The sequence below is a fragment of the Corvus moneduloides genome, chromosome 8, assembly GCF_009650955.1.
Source record: "Corvus moneduloides isolate bCorMon1 chromosome 8, bCorMon1.pri, whole genome shotgun sequence".
In the NCBI taxonomy this organism is placed as follows: Eukaryota; Metazoa; Chordata; class Aves; order Passeriformes; family Corvidae; genus Corvus; species Corvus moneduloides.
The window spans coordinates 34,902,644-34,912,556 of NC_045483.1; positions in this window are offsets into that span (position 1 = coordinate 34,902,644).

Genomic DNA, 9,913 nt, shown 5'->3' on the forward strand with positions numbered 1-9,913 from the left:
TATGATCATCAAGTCAAACCAGCACCACCACCGTGCTCACCACGAAACCATTTTTCTTGTTTGATGTGCAAGTTTAGGATCCCAGCATTGGGATCCATCCCTGGAATTGCATCCTGCTGACCTCGGAGCTGGACCACAACCGGGCTGGGGCACGGTTTGCCAGCCCAGAGCTGACCCCCACCACAGTGATGCAGTCCTGGGCTTCGTTTGCAGCCCTGTGAAATGAAGCATTCATAATTAGGTGTTGCTGACGCTTCAGCTTTGGAAAAGTGCCATCCCTGTGTTTGCTCAGCTTTAAAAGCATGAGGTGTCCCTGAGGGGGGCAGGTGACAGGGCCTGGATCCCTCACGGGGAGCAGCATCCTGCTCCTTCCTCCCTGCATCAGCTGTCTCACGGGGGGCTGCTCCCACTGCCCGGCCCAAACATGGGATTGCTCCCGAGGAAATGCCTGCCCTCTGGTATCCACCTTTCTGCAGAATTTAGGGGTTCAAATGCAGGTTTGGGAACATATTCAAAGGAGATAAAACCCCCAAATAAGCCCTTCCCTGCCAGTTATGAGCACAGGTTGGGATCTGCTGCTTCTCCTGATCTCCAGGCAGAGCTCGGGAGTGACGGGCAGATGTCACAATGGATTTTTTCCCTGTCAAAGGGATTTTTCTGACTTTAGCACGCCATCCCTTCCTGTCCGAAGGGATTGGTGGGATTCGATCACTGGTGACACTGGATTTCAGACTGCAGGCCCCAGTGTGCCACCGAGCACTTCAGACTGCACAGGAAAATGAGCTGAAATCATTCCATGCCCAATTAAATGCCTCTGCCCTGGAACTGTGACAGTGGGAGGAGCAAGCCAGGTCCCTAAAATCAAGTGCCACACACCTTCATGGGCCCAGCACTAAAAAGAGCAATGAAAAAGCCTCTCTGGGAGAAATGTGAGGTGTGACCTGCGTGCAGGTAACAGGACTCTGATGGCCTGTGAGCAAGGGGGGATGAAGCGCAGGTGGCCATGGCATAGAAATAGGGCAGGTTGGGATGGAAAGCCCCGTTTTGGGGTAGACACCAGCTGTGGATTGAACCACAGGTGTGAGGGAAGCATGACAACACATGTGGACGTGGAAAGCCATTCTGATGGCAGAGGGGCTGGAATTTCAGCGTAATTTTTTGAGGTTGTGCAGGAAAGGGCAGCTGTGGTGCTTTTCTTCCGTGTCTTCCTCTCTCTGCCACAGATTTTACTCAGAAGGGGAAAAGTGATCAAGAGAGAAGATGTGCTTTGTGCTCGTGTTTCCTTGAAAGCCTCTCGAGAGGCAGAGTGGAGCAGCCCCAAGAGCAGCAGGACTAATTGTTTCCTTCTCCACAATCACAGCAGCAGTGGGCCGCCTCCTCCCAGCCTCAGCCTGCCAGGTGGGATCAGGGAAAAGTACTTACAGCTCAGGAAAAACGACACTTGAGTGGATGTCACCCCTTTGTGTTATTTATTTACTGCCACAAACCCCCTAAGGGGGTCTGATGCTCTGCCTTTCCCTGGAAGTGCTGCACGAAGTTTCCCAGGACGTCCAGCAAAGGGTTTATGGCAAATCTCTGGCTGTGCCAAGCCCTGCTGGGGATCAGCAGCTGTCCTTTAACACGGCAGTAAAGCCAATAAAAATATCCTTGGTGTCAGGAGGAGCAGGATCAGAGCCCAGCCTTTGAAAAACATGGAAATCGTGATGTTGAGAGCATCTCCTGAGTGCGGTGTTTGCTGTGCTTGGTGGAGACACCCTGGCCACACAGACCCTGCTGTGCTCCAGCCGTAGGGATGCTCTGGGTGGTGACATTCCCACTGCAGGGACCGCTGGAAACTGGGGAAGAAATGGGATGTTGCCGAAAAACTTGGAATTTTCCCAAGTCAGCTACAAATTTTGAGGGATGTGTATCAGTTTCTGGGGAGGGTGCTAAAGATTGTTAAACGTCATTGCAGCTCATTACAGCTCTCTAAACATCACCCTTCTCCCTTTCCTCCGAATAAATCTGCGTGCTGCAGTGCCATTGTGCCCTGTAATTAGGAACAATTCAACTGAAGTCTCAATGCTTTCAAAAAACGATCCTGTGCTTCAGCAGCCTGACTCACACTCTGCTGGAGAGCTGCTGCTAGGCTGAAAAGGAATTTATAGTGGAGCAAACAGCCTGTGTCTATTTGTATTTATAGATATGAAAACCGCTTGGTTCTAATTCCAAAACTGATATTAGGTGAGGAAAAAAAAATAATTCCTTTTAAAAATGGGCGCAAATGAGGTTTCTGCATGCCTTTCCCTCAGGCTTGGGAGCCTCCAGACTCTTGTGGTGCCACTTTTTCCTTGTTGTGGCTGAGATGTTTTAGGTTTGTTTGTGCCACGGAGAAGCAGCAGTTGTGCCCAAAGGGGGCTGGATTGTGCTGCTGCCAAAGACAATAGAATTAATTATAAAAGTTTTGTGTGGCTTCGAGATAAATCTGTGGCCACAAGTATTTAGGATTTAGGATAGTTTGATACGACCTGTGTTTGTGGAAGGCTGATGTTGAGATACGGATCAAGTACTGACACTGTGCTGCTCCAGAAAGGTTCTGCTGTGAGCCCAATGACTTCTGTAAAGCTGTGGTTACAACTTCTTCAGTCTCAGGTGTTTCTCCAGCGCCTCTGGATAACAAAAGTATAAATAGTGGGTCTGCAATGCCAGCCTGAATAACCACAGCATAGGTACAGGGTCCTGCACCTGCACACAGGAAACTGGGAGCCAGCAAGCTCAGGAAATGCCCTCGTTCCCCACTTCTCTGCTCAAGATTGGCTCCTAAAATCCTTGTCCAAAATTAATTGCAAAGAAATGATTTCAAACTGGAGCTGGTGGCAACAGCGCTCCTGCAAATGTGTTTGACACGAGAAGTGTTTGAATCCTGTCCCTGCTGGCCTGTCCTCCCCTTGGGCAAAGAATCCTTCAAAGGGCGTCAGCAGACCCAAATGCTTGGGAAGTTTAGTCGGAGGTTACATTCCCCTGTTTTTAGTTCTGCTGACAGTTTCCCAACCTGCTTCCCAACTTCTGCCCAGGCAGTTTCTTGATGCTGAGAGTGTGACCTCCCCCTGGTCTTAGGAAAAGGCAGGGGGATCCTGGGCCTGAAAATACCAGGTACTTTAGAAATGTTGTCAAGTTATCAAACAACATCCTCCCATGAAGTAAGAAGGCAAACCTTGAAGTCACAGGTGTTAAGATTAATTTAATGCAGCTCAAAAAAGAAAATATTTTTTGCAAAATGTTACAGAAACCCAGACTGGTTTGGGTTGGAAAGAACCCCAAAGCTCATCTTGTTCCACAGGCAGGGACACCTTCCCCTCTCCCAGGCTGCTCCAAGCCCTGTCCAGCCTGGCCTTGGGCACTTCCAGCTCTTATTTCTCCTTTAAATGCATTCAAGAAAATAGGATGTTGTGATAGTAATGGTTTACACTGAACAGAAGTGAAAAGCAGTGATTACATTTACTGTACAAATCACTGACAGTAAGTCCTCTAATGCTGTTAGGACTCTTTAAAATAATAGACTTAAACCTCTCTCCCAGCTGAAACCAAAGCTCCCAAGGCAAATAATTACACTTAAAGGCCAGATGTGGCTGTTTTGCAGCACCTTTTTGTGGCTGCTGTGTGTGCAGGAGAAAGGCCTTGAGCTTTTTTCCTTTTTCTTTCTGTTTCAGGACAAATAAGTGGGATGGGAAAGACAAGGACTTGCACAGGTCTTTGTTTGTTTTGGAAGGACACCCTGCACAAGGGTGGCATGAACTCAGTGTGCCCCAGCCTGCCTGGGTGCCTACAGCATAAATTCCAATATACCCTAAGAGATGTATTTAGTATGTCCTACCTGGAAAGGGAAAGCTGCTGGGGAGAAGGAAACACCCCAGTGGTTGGGTGCAGGTGTAAAGAAAACGGGGTCAAGGCCACTGCTCCAGTTTGTTGGTGAGGGCAAATGGGGGAGGTAGGAAAAGTGGTATTGATCCAGGGATATAAGGGCACTGATAAGAGAAATGGGAACAATTTGCATGAACAGCTGGGCAAGTCTGGGCAGGAGAGGTAGAGAGGAACGAGGCTTTAGCTTTAGATATAAATGTGCTTTTTAAAAGTTTAAATGGCGGTGTTGTGCCTTGGAGATTTTTCCTCTGCTGGGACAGCAGGGAGGGAAACAAAACTTTTCCAAGCAACAGGTTGGCACTTGTAAGCCAGGCCTAACCACTAAGCTGAGCCTTTTGCCTGCTCTGAGCTATGGCCACCTGGGCAGGCAAGAGCAAATTGTTTATGAGTTGTTTCCTTCCATGTGGCTTTTGCTTTTTTCCACTTGTGTCTTTCATCAAAGCCCATTTCAGATCTCCTGTGTCAGCCTGGTGGATGCAGACATTTGTGGAATATTTCCCACTTCACTCCTAAAGGGGTGCTTGTGTGCTCGTGACTCATTGTGCCTCTCTAACCTGTAATAACTTTCTTCTGAAAAGTGGTTCTGCAGCACACTGAGTTCAGGTGTGTTTTATCATCTTGTGGGATGGCAGAAAAGCACGTGGGACATCCTGGCGTCATTAAGGCATCGAGTACAGAAGTTTATAAAACTGGTCCAGAACCTTTACAAGGGATGCAGGGACAAAATAATGGCTGGGATAGGCTTTGATGTCCTGAGTGGGCTTTGTAAGTCCCGGGTTTATGAATTCATCGAGAAATTGGATCACAGAATGGTTTGGGTTGGAAGGAACCTTAAAGCCCACCCAGTGCCACCCCTGCCCTGGCAGGGACACCTTCCACTGTCCCAGGCTGCTCCAAGCCCCAATGTCCAGCCTGGCCTTGGACACTGCCAGGGATCCAGGGGCAGCCCCAGCTTCTCTGGGCACCCTGTGCCAGGGCCTGCCCACCCTGCCAGGGAACAATTCCTTTCCAATATCTGATCTAAACTTGCCCTCTGGCACTTTAAAGCCATTTCTTGTCCTGTCACTCCATGCCCTTGTCCCCAGTCCCTGTCCCTGACCTTCCCACGGCAGGAAAAGCAAGTCAGGGTTAACTTTGTTCTTGCTCAGGCAGAGGTGCCGTGAAGAGGATCAGGAATGTGTGGCCTGTCCCAAATCACCTTAGGGATGAAGTGTGGGAGGGTGGGTATGGGAAACTGCAAAAGGAATTTGAAAAGGCTCCTGTGACCTGAAGAACCTGAGAAACAACCAGTGGGTGCTGAGCATTCCTGGGAAAGGAAAGTCCCAAGCTGGGAATGGGCACTCAGCTCCTCCAGCTTATAGGTACAGGAAGAATTACTCACCTACACAAACTGCAGAGGTGCCAAAGTGGGTATTAATGCCCCACTGCCCCCCTACATACAGACATCTCATGGTGGAGACTTCCACACCTCTGCTCCAGCAGCCTCGAAGTGCTCAGAACCCAAATTAGTGCTGGCCAAGGGCTGGATTTCTTAAAATATTTCCCTAAGCCTTGTTCTTTTCCCTCTCTCCTTTCCGCAGCGGGTTGGTGGGTGGTCTGTTCGCTGGCTTTGGGGTTGGTCACGGGTGGCCTTGAGCTGAAGGTTCGGGGCTGTTGTGGCAGGGGCTGGTGCAGAGCTGGGTTGTTCTGGGGGAGGGGACCTTGCTGGACCCCGGCTCAGAGGCAGGGGGGCTCATTCCTCCTTCAGCAGGCTGCAGAAAGTAGTTCAGGCTCGAATCGTGAGGCTTGGCCCCTCTTCCTGGGCTAAACGTGAACTTCCCTGAGGGTTTGGGTTTGGATCCAGCCAGCAAAGTCCCGCTGTTGGAGTTCAGGGGGGCTGCCAAGCTGTCCTAAATTCAGGTGGGTGGCAGGGCTGGATCTCCCCTCATGAGGCCAACTGTGAACAAAAAAGGGTCTGTGGTGCAGGGCAGAGGTGTTTAGCTTGGGATGTGTGACTCCTAACCACAAACAGAGTCAATATTTAATAGAAAAGAATGGAAAAATAGTAAAAATAGTAGTTTAAGCAGACCTGTGTCACTTCAACATAGCATAGTTGTGTTTATTTTATTTTTACTATTTTTTAAATGTATCTTGGACCCCGGCAGCTTCTGGGGTGTTGGGGTTTGCTGCTCCAAAGGAGCTCTGCCAGCACCCTCCTCCCAGCTGCCCTGCAGAATGAGGGATGGGAAATACACTCATTATGCAGCGAATGTTTTTAAACAAACCCTTTTCAGCTGTGGCCAGACTTGAACCTTCAAATGTTTCCATGCCTGGTGAAAATGGGGTTTCTTTAAGTAAAAACTGACACCACCACTCCAGAGCAGAATCCCACACTGGTTTGGGTGGGAAGGGAGATTAAAGCCCACCCAGTTCCAAACCCCTGCCATGGGCAGGGACACCTTCCACTGTCCCAGGCTGCTCCAAGCCCCAATGTCCAACCTGGCCTTGGGCACTGCCAGGGATCCAGGGGCAGCCCCAGCTGCTCTGGGCACCCTGTGCCAGGGCCTGCCCACCCTCCCAGGGAACAATTCCTTCCCAATCTTTTAGGTAAGCTCTGGTGTGGGGGGTGTTGGAGGCACCTTCTCCTTTCTGAGTGATCCTCGCTCTTCCCATCACATCAGATTCCTGCTGTGGATGGGGTGGCTTGGCATGGTCTTGGTGCAAAAACTAAAATATACGAAAATGCCGTCCACCCTCCAAGATCTCCTGGCCTCTCTCGCTGAGAGCAGTGCCACCATCCTGGACTCGACTTATCCTGAAGTTCTGTCATTTCTTCAAGAGAGTTTCAGCTCTAGCAAGGTGTCATTTTCCCACTGGGAAAAGTGGCTTCACAGGCAGCTCCAGCCCAGCTTTCTGCTGGAGCTGTTGGAAAGGACAGGGCCACCCTTCCTGGCAAACCTTGCTAGCAACACTTGGGTCATATTCTGTTTTTATTTCCCCTGCTCTGAAAGCAGCCAGACTTCTCCCAAAGCTTGGTGCACCTGGGAATTTGTTGAGGCCTCTCCAGCACCCAGCAACAAATTACAGCTGTGAGATAACACACAGCCCTGGGCATTGGCTAGAAATGCCACGTTGCAAATATTTTAATTCCTGATTTGTGTGTTTGGGAGGAAAAAGCCCTTCAGATGCCGTGCAATGCATATATAAATTCTGAACTGTAAATAAATATCCTCCCTGGGACCTCCGATTTTTTTGGCAGTTTATCAAGCAGTGAGGTTTAAATGGGAATACATTCAGCTGGAGTAGAAAGCAATCAGAGTGTCTCTGGGATTTTGGTGTGGGATGGGGCTCCCTGAGCTGGGCAGGCCTCTCCTAATGTTGGTGTCCATGAAAATTGAGACCTAAGAGCATCCAAAGGGACCTCTGGAGGGGACAAGAGTCAAGGTTTTGTCCCATTCATGGCCTGCAAGAGCCAATTTTGTTGTGAGAAGGTCACAGATGACTCAGAGCTGCTTCTCCAGCCTTGCCAGAGAATTCCTGCTGCCCAAGCTCTGGGCCTCTGGACAGGCATGCTGTGTTCCCAAGGAGGATGGTTGGCACCTGTGGGATTGCTCAAATAACTCTTTAAAAACACTGAATGTGGATGCACCCTGTGTTGCTTCCCAGGCTTCAAACTGAGATGTGGCAGAGCTTCTCGTGCTGTAGGAAAATAAAAATATGTATTAAAAATGGCAAGAATCCAGTTAGGATAGGAAAAATGCCTCCCACAGACCCGAATCCACAGGCTGGGATCTGCTTTGTGCATCTTGGAAATTGCTTTTCACCGGTCCTGACTTCAGCTGAGAGGGGCATGGAGGGGTTTTGTCCCCAGCCTTGAGCAGTCACGCAAGGCTGGCTGTAAAACCCCTCCAGGGTGAGCTGCCAGCAGCTTTTCCAGGGACACCAGGCTTGGCACCAGCTCTGCCTGTGGGAATGAGCTTGGGAAGGCAGGAAAACAAGGCTTTGAAAATAATACAGCTGGCTCTGTCACCTCGGTGTTCCTTTCTGCATCAGCACAACTTTACCTGGGTGCAGTGACTCTGAAGTGACTCTGAGAGCGACTCTGAAGAGCAATCCTCCCTCCTTTCCCTTTCCAAAGTGGTTGGAATTGTCTCTTAGCTGTTGGGTAAGGTGGTGGTTCCTGGGAGCGGAGCGTGCTGAGCTGGCTGTTCCCAGGCTCCAGCGTGGGGAGCAGGTGATGCAGAAAATGCTCAAACACAGAACAAACCAAGCAGAGGAGAAATATTAATTGAGGTTTTTCCAAAAGGCAGCTGGTTTTGTTGGTTTTGCTCACTGGGTTATGCAGATGCTCCCTTGGTGTCAGGGATCTCTGACTGAGCTGGTGCTTTCAGCTGTGGCAGAAGGTATAAAAGAGATCATAAATACAGCTTTGACTTCAGGTAAAAAGTAATAAAATCTCCCCAAAAGACAGACAAAACTGCTTCTAAACCCAGCTTGCAGCAATTTCATACTCTCTATATGCAAGAGGTTTCAGTAATAGTTCTGTAGCATCAAAAATTCATCATTTTTCACTGTAAATATTTCCTAAAGAAAAAACCCAAACAATTCCCCAGCTGTGTGTATCCCCAATGGATTTGTACCTCCTGAGATGAATTCCATTATTTTTCACCTGTTCCACCTGAAAAAGATCAGGTTTTACTGCCACAGTCAGTGTTGACTGAACTTTTTCTGTAGCTTTCATGGTGTCTTTGAAGATCTGTGGGGTTTTCACTTCATTATCCCCACCCCCCCCAACAGTTATGAAGAGGTGGTGAGCGGAACAGGGTGTCATTCCTTAGTAAAAAAGGATTTAATAATGAAAATTCTGTTTTTAAGGAACCTAAACCTGAACACCTGTGTTAGGAGAGTCTGCAGGAGCTGAGGGTCATCTTGGAATGGTTTCTCTGCTCAGTCGCTTCCAAAAGCAAAAGTCACGGAAGCCGAACGTTGCCTGGGATTTTAAACTGAAAATGTATTTAGAAAGCAAAGAGCCCTCGAGGTAATCAAGGTAAAAAGAGCTGCCAAACAAGGCAAAATTGAAGAGGAAAAGAACATTGATATTCAGTATATTCATTTCTCACGGAGCCTGACGTTAACAGCTCTGCTGGGAAATTACATTATTATTGTTAAAATGCTGTGGAAATCCAAATAAAGGCTGGGAAGCTACAGGATGTTCTCGGAGGATGCAAGCTTTGCTGGAAGAAAATGAAATAAACAGTTCAGCTCCAACACCTAAATATTGATATAAAGATGTAAAAGTTGAGGAGGCTTCACAGACCAGCACGTGACGGGGATGTCCCAGGGCACTGGGCAGGCCTGGAAAGTCAAATATTCTCAGTGTGCCTGTGAAGCAGTTGGAGTTCATGTGGTGTCCTAGAAAAGCAGGATGTGAGCCAAGGAATAAAGGAATAGCAACCAAAATAACGAAGTCAGTGACTGGGTTGAGCCGAGTTGGGCTGCAGCAGCACAGGAAGGAATGGGGTTTAAAAATAGCCTCGCTGGTGGGTGAAAAGTCCCCTGGGAGAGCAGCCCTGAGCAGTGGGGGATCCCCAACCTCGGGGACAGCCCTGGTGCTCCCAGACCATGCCAGGGCCCCTTTCCCGGTGCTTCCAGTGGGAGCCTGCTGGGATTGCTGGGAGACGCCAGAGCAGAGCGACTGCACGTGCTGTCACTTCAGGAAAGCGGCTCCTGAGGGGGTTTCTAGGTCAGAGCAGCGCAGGGCAAGAGCTCCTTGTGGGAAAATCTCCCTGGAGTTCACGGCTGTGCGGGGAGGTCGCTGCTTTCCCCGCCGTCGGTCAGGGCTGGCATTTCCTTACGGAGCCCACGGAGCCGCTCCCGGCCCGAGCCCAGCTCACGCTCGGAGTTACTCCTGCTCAACGTTCCCTTCACAGCAAAACAGAATGGGGGCCTTTTCCATGGGCCTTTTGCAACTGCTTTGTCACCCTCCTGATTTTCCAGAGCCGCTTTGGACATGTCAGAGTTTCTTCCTGATGCT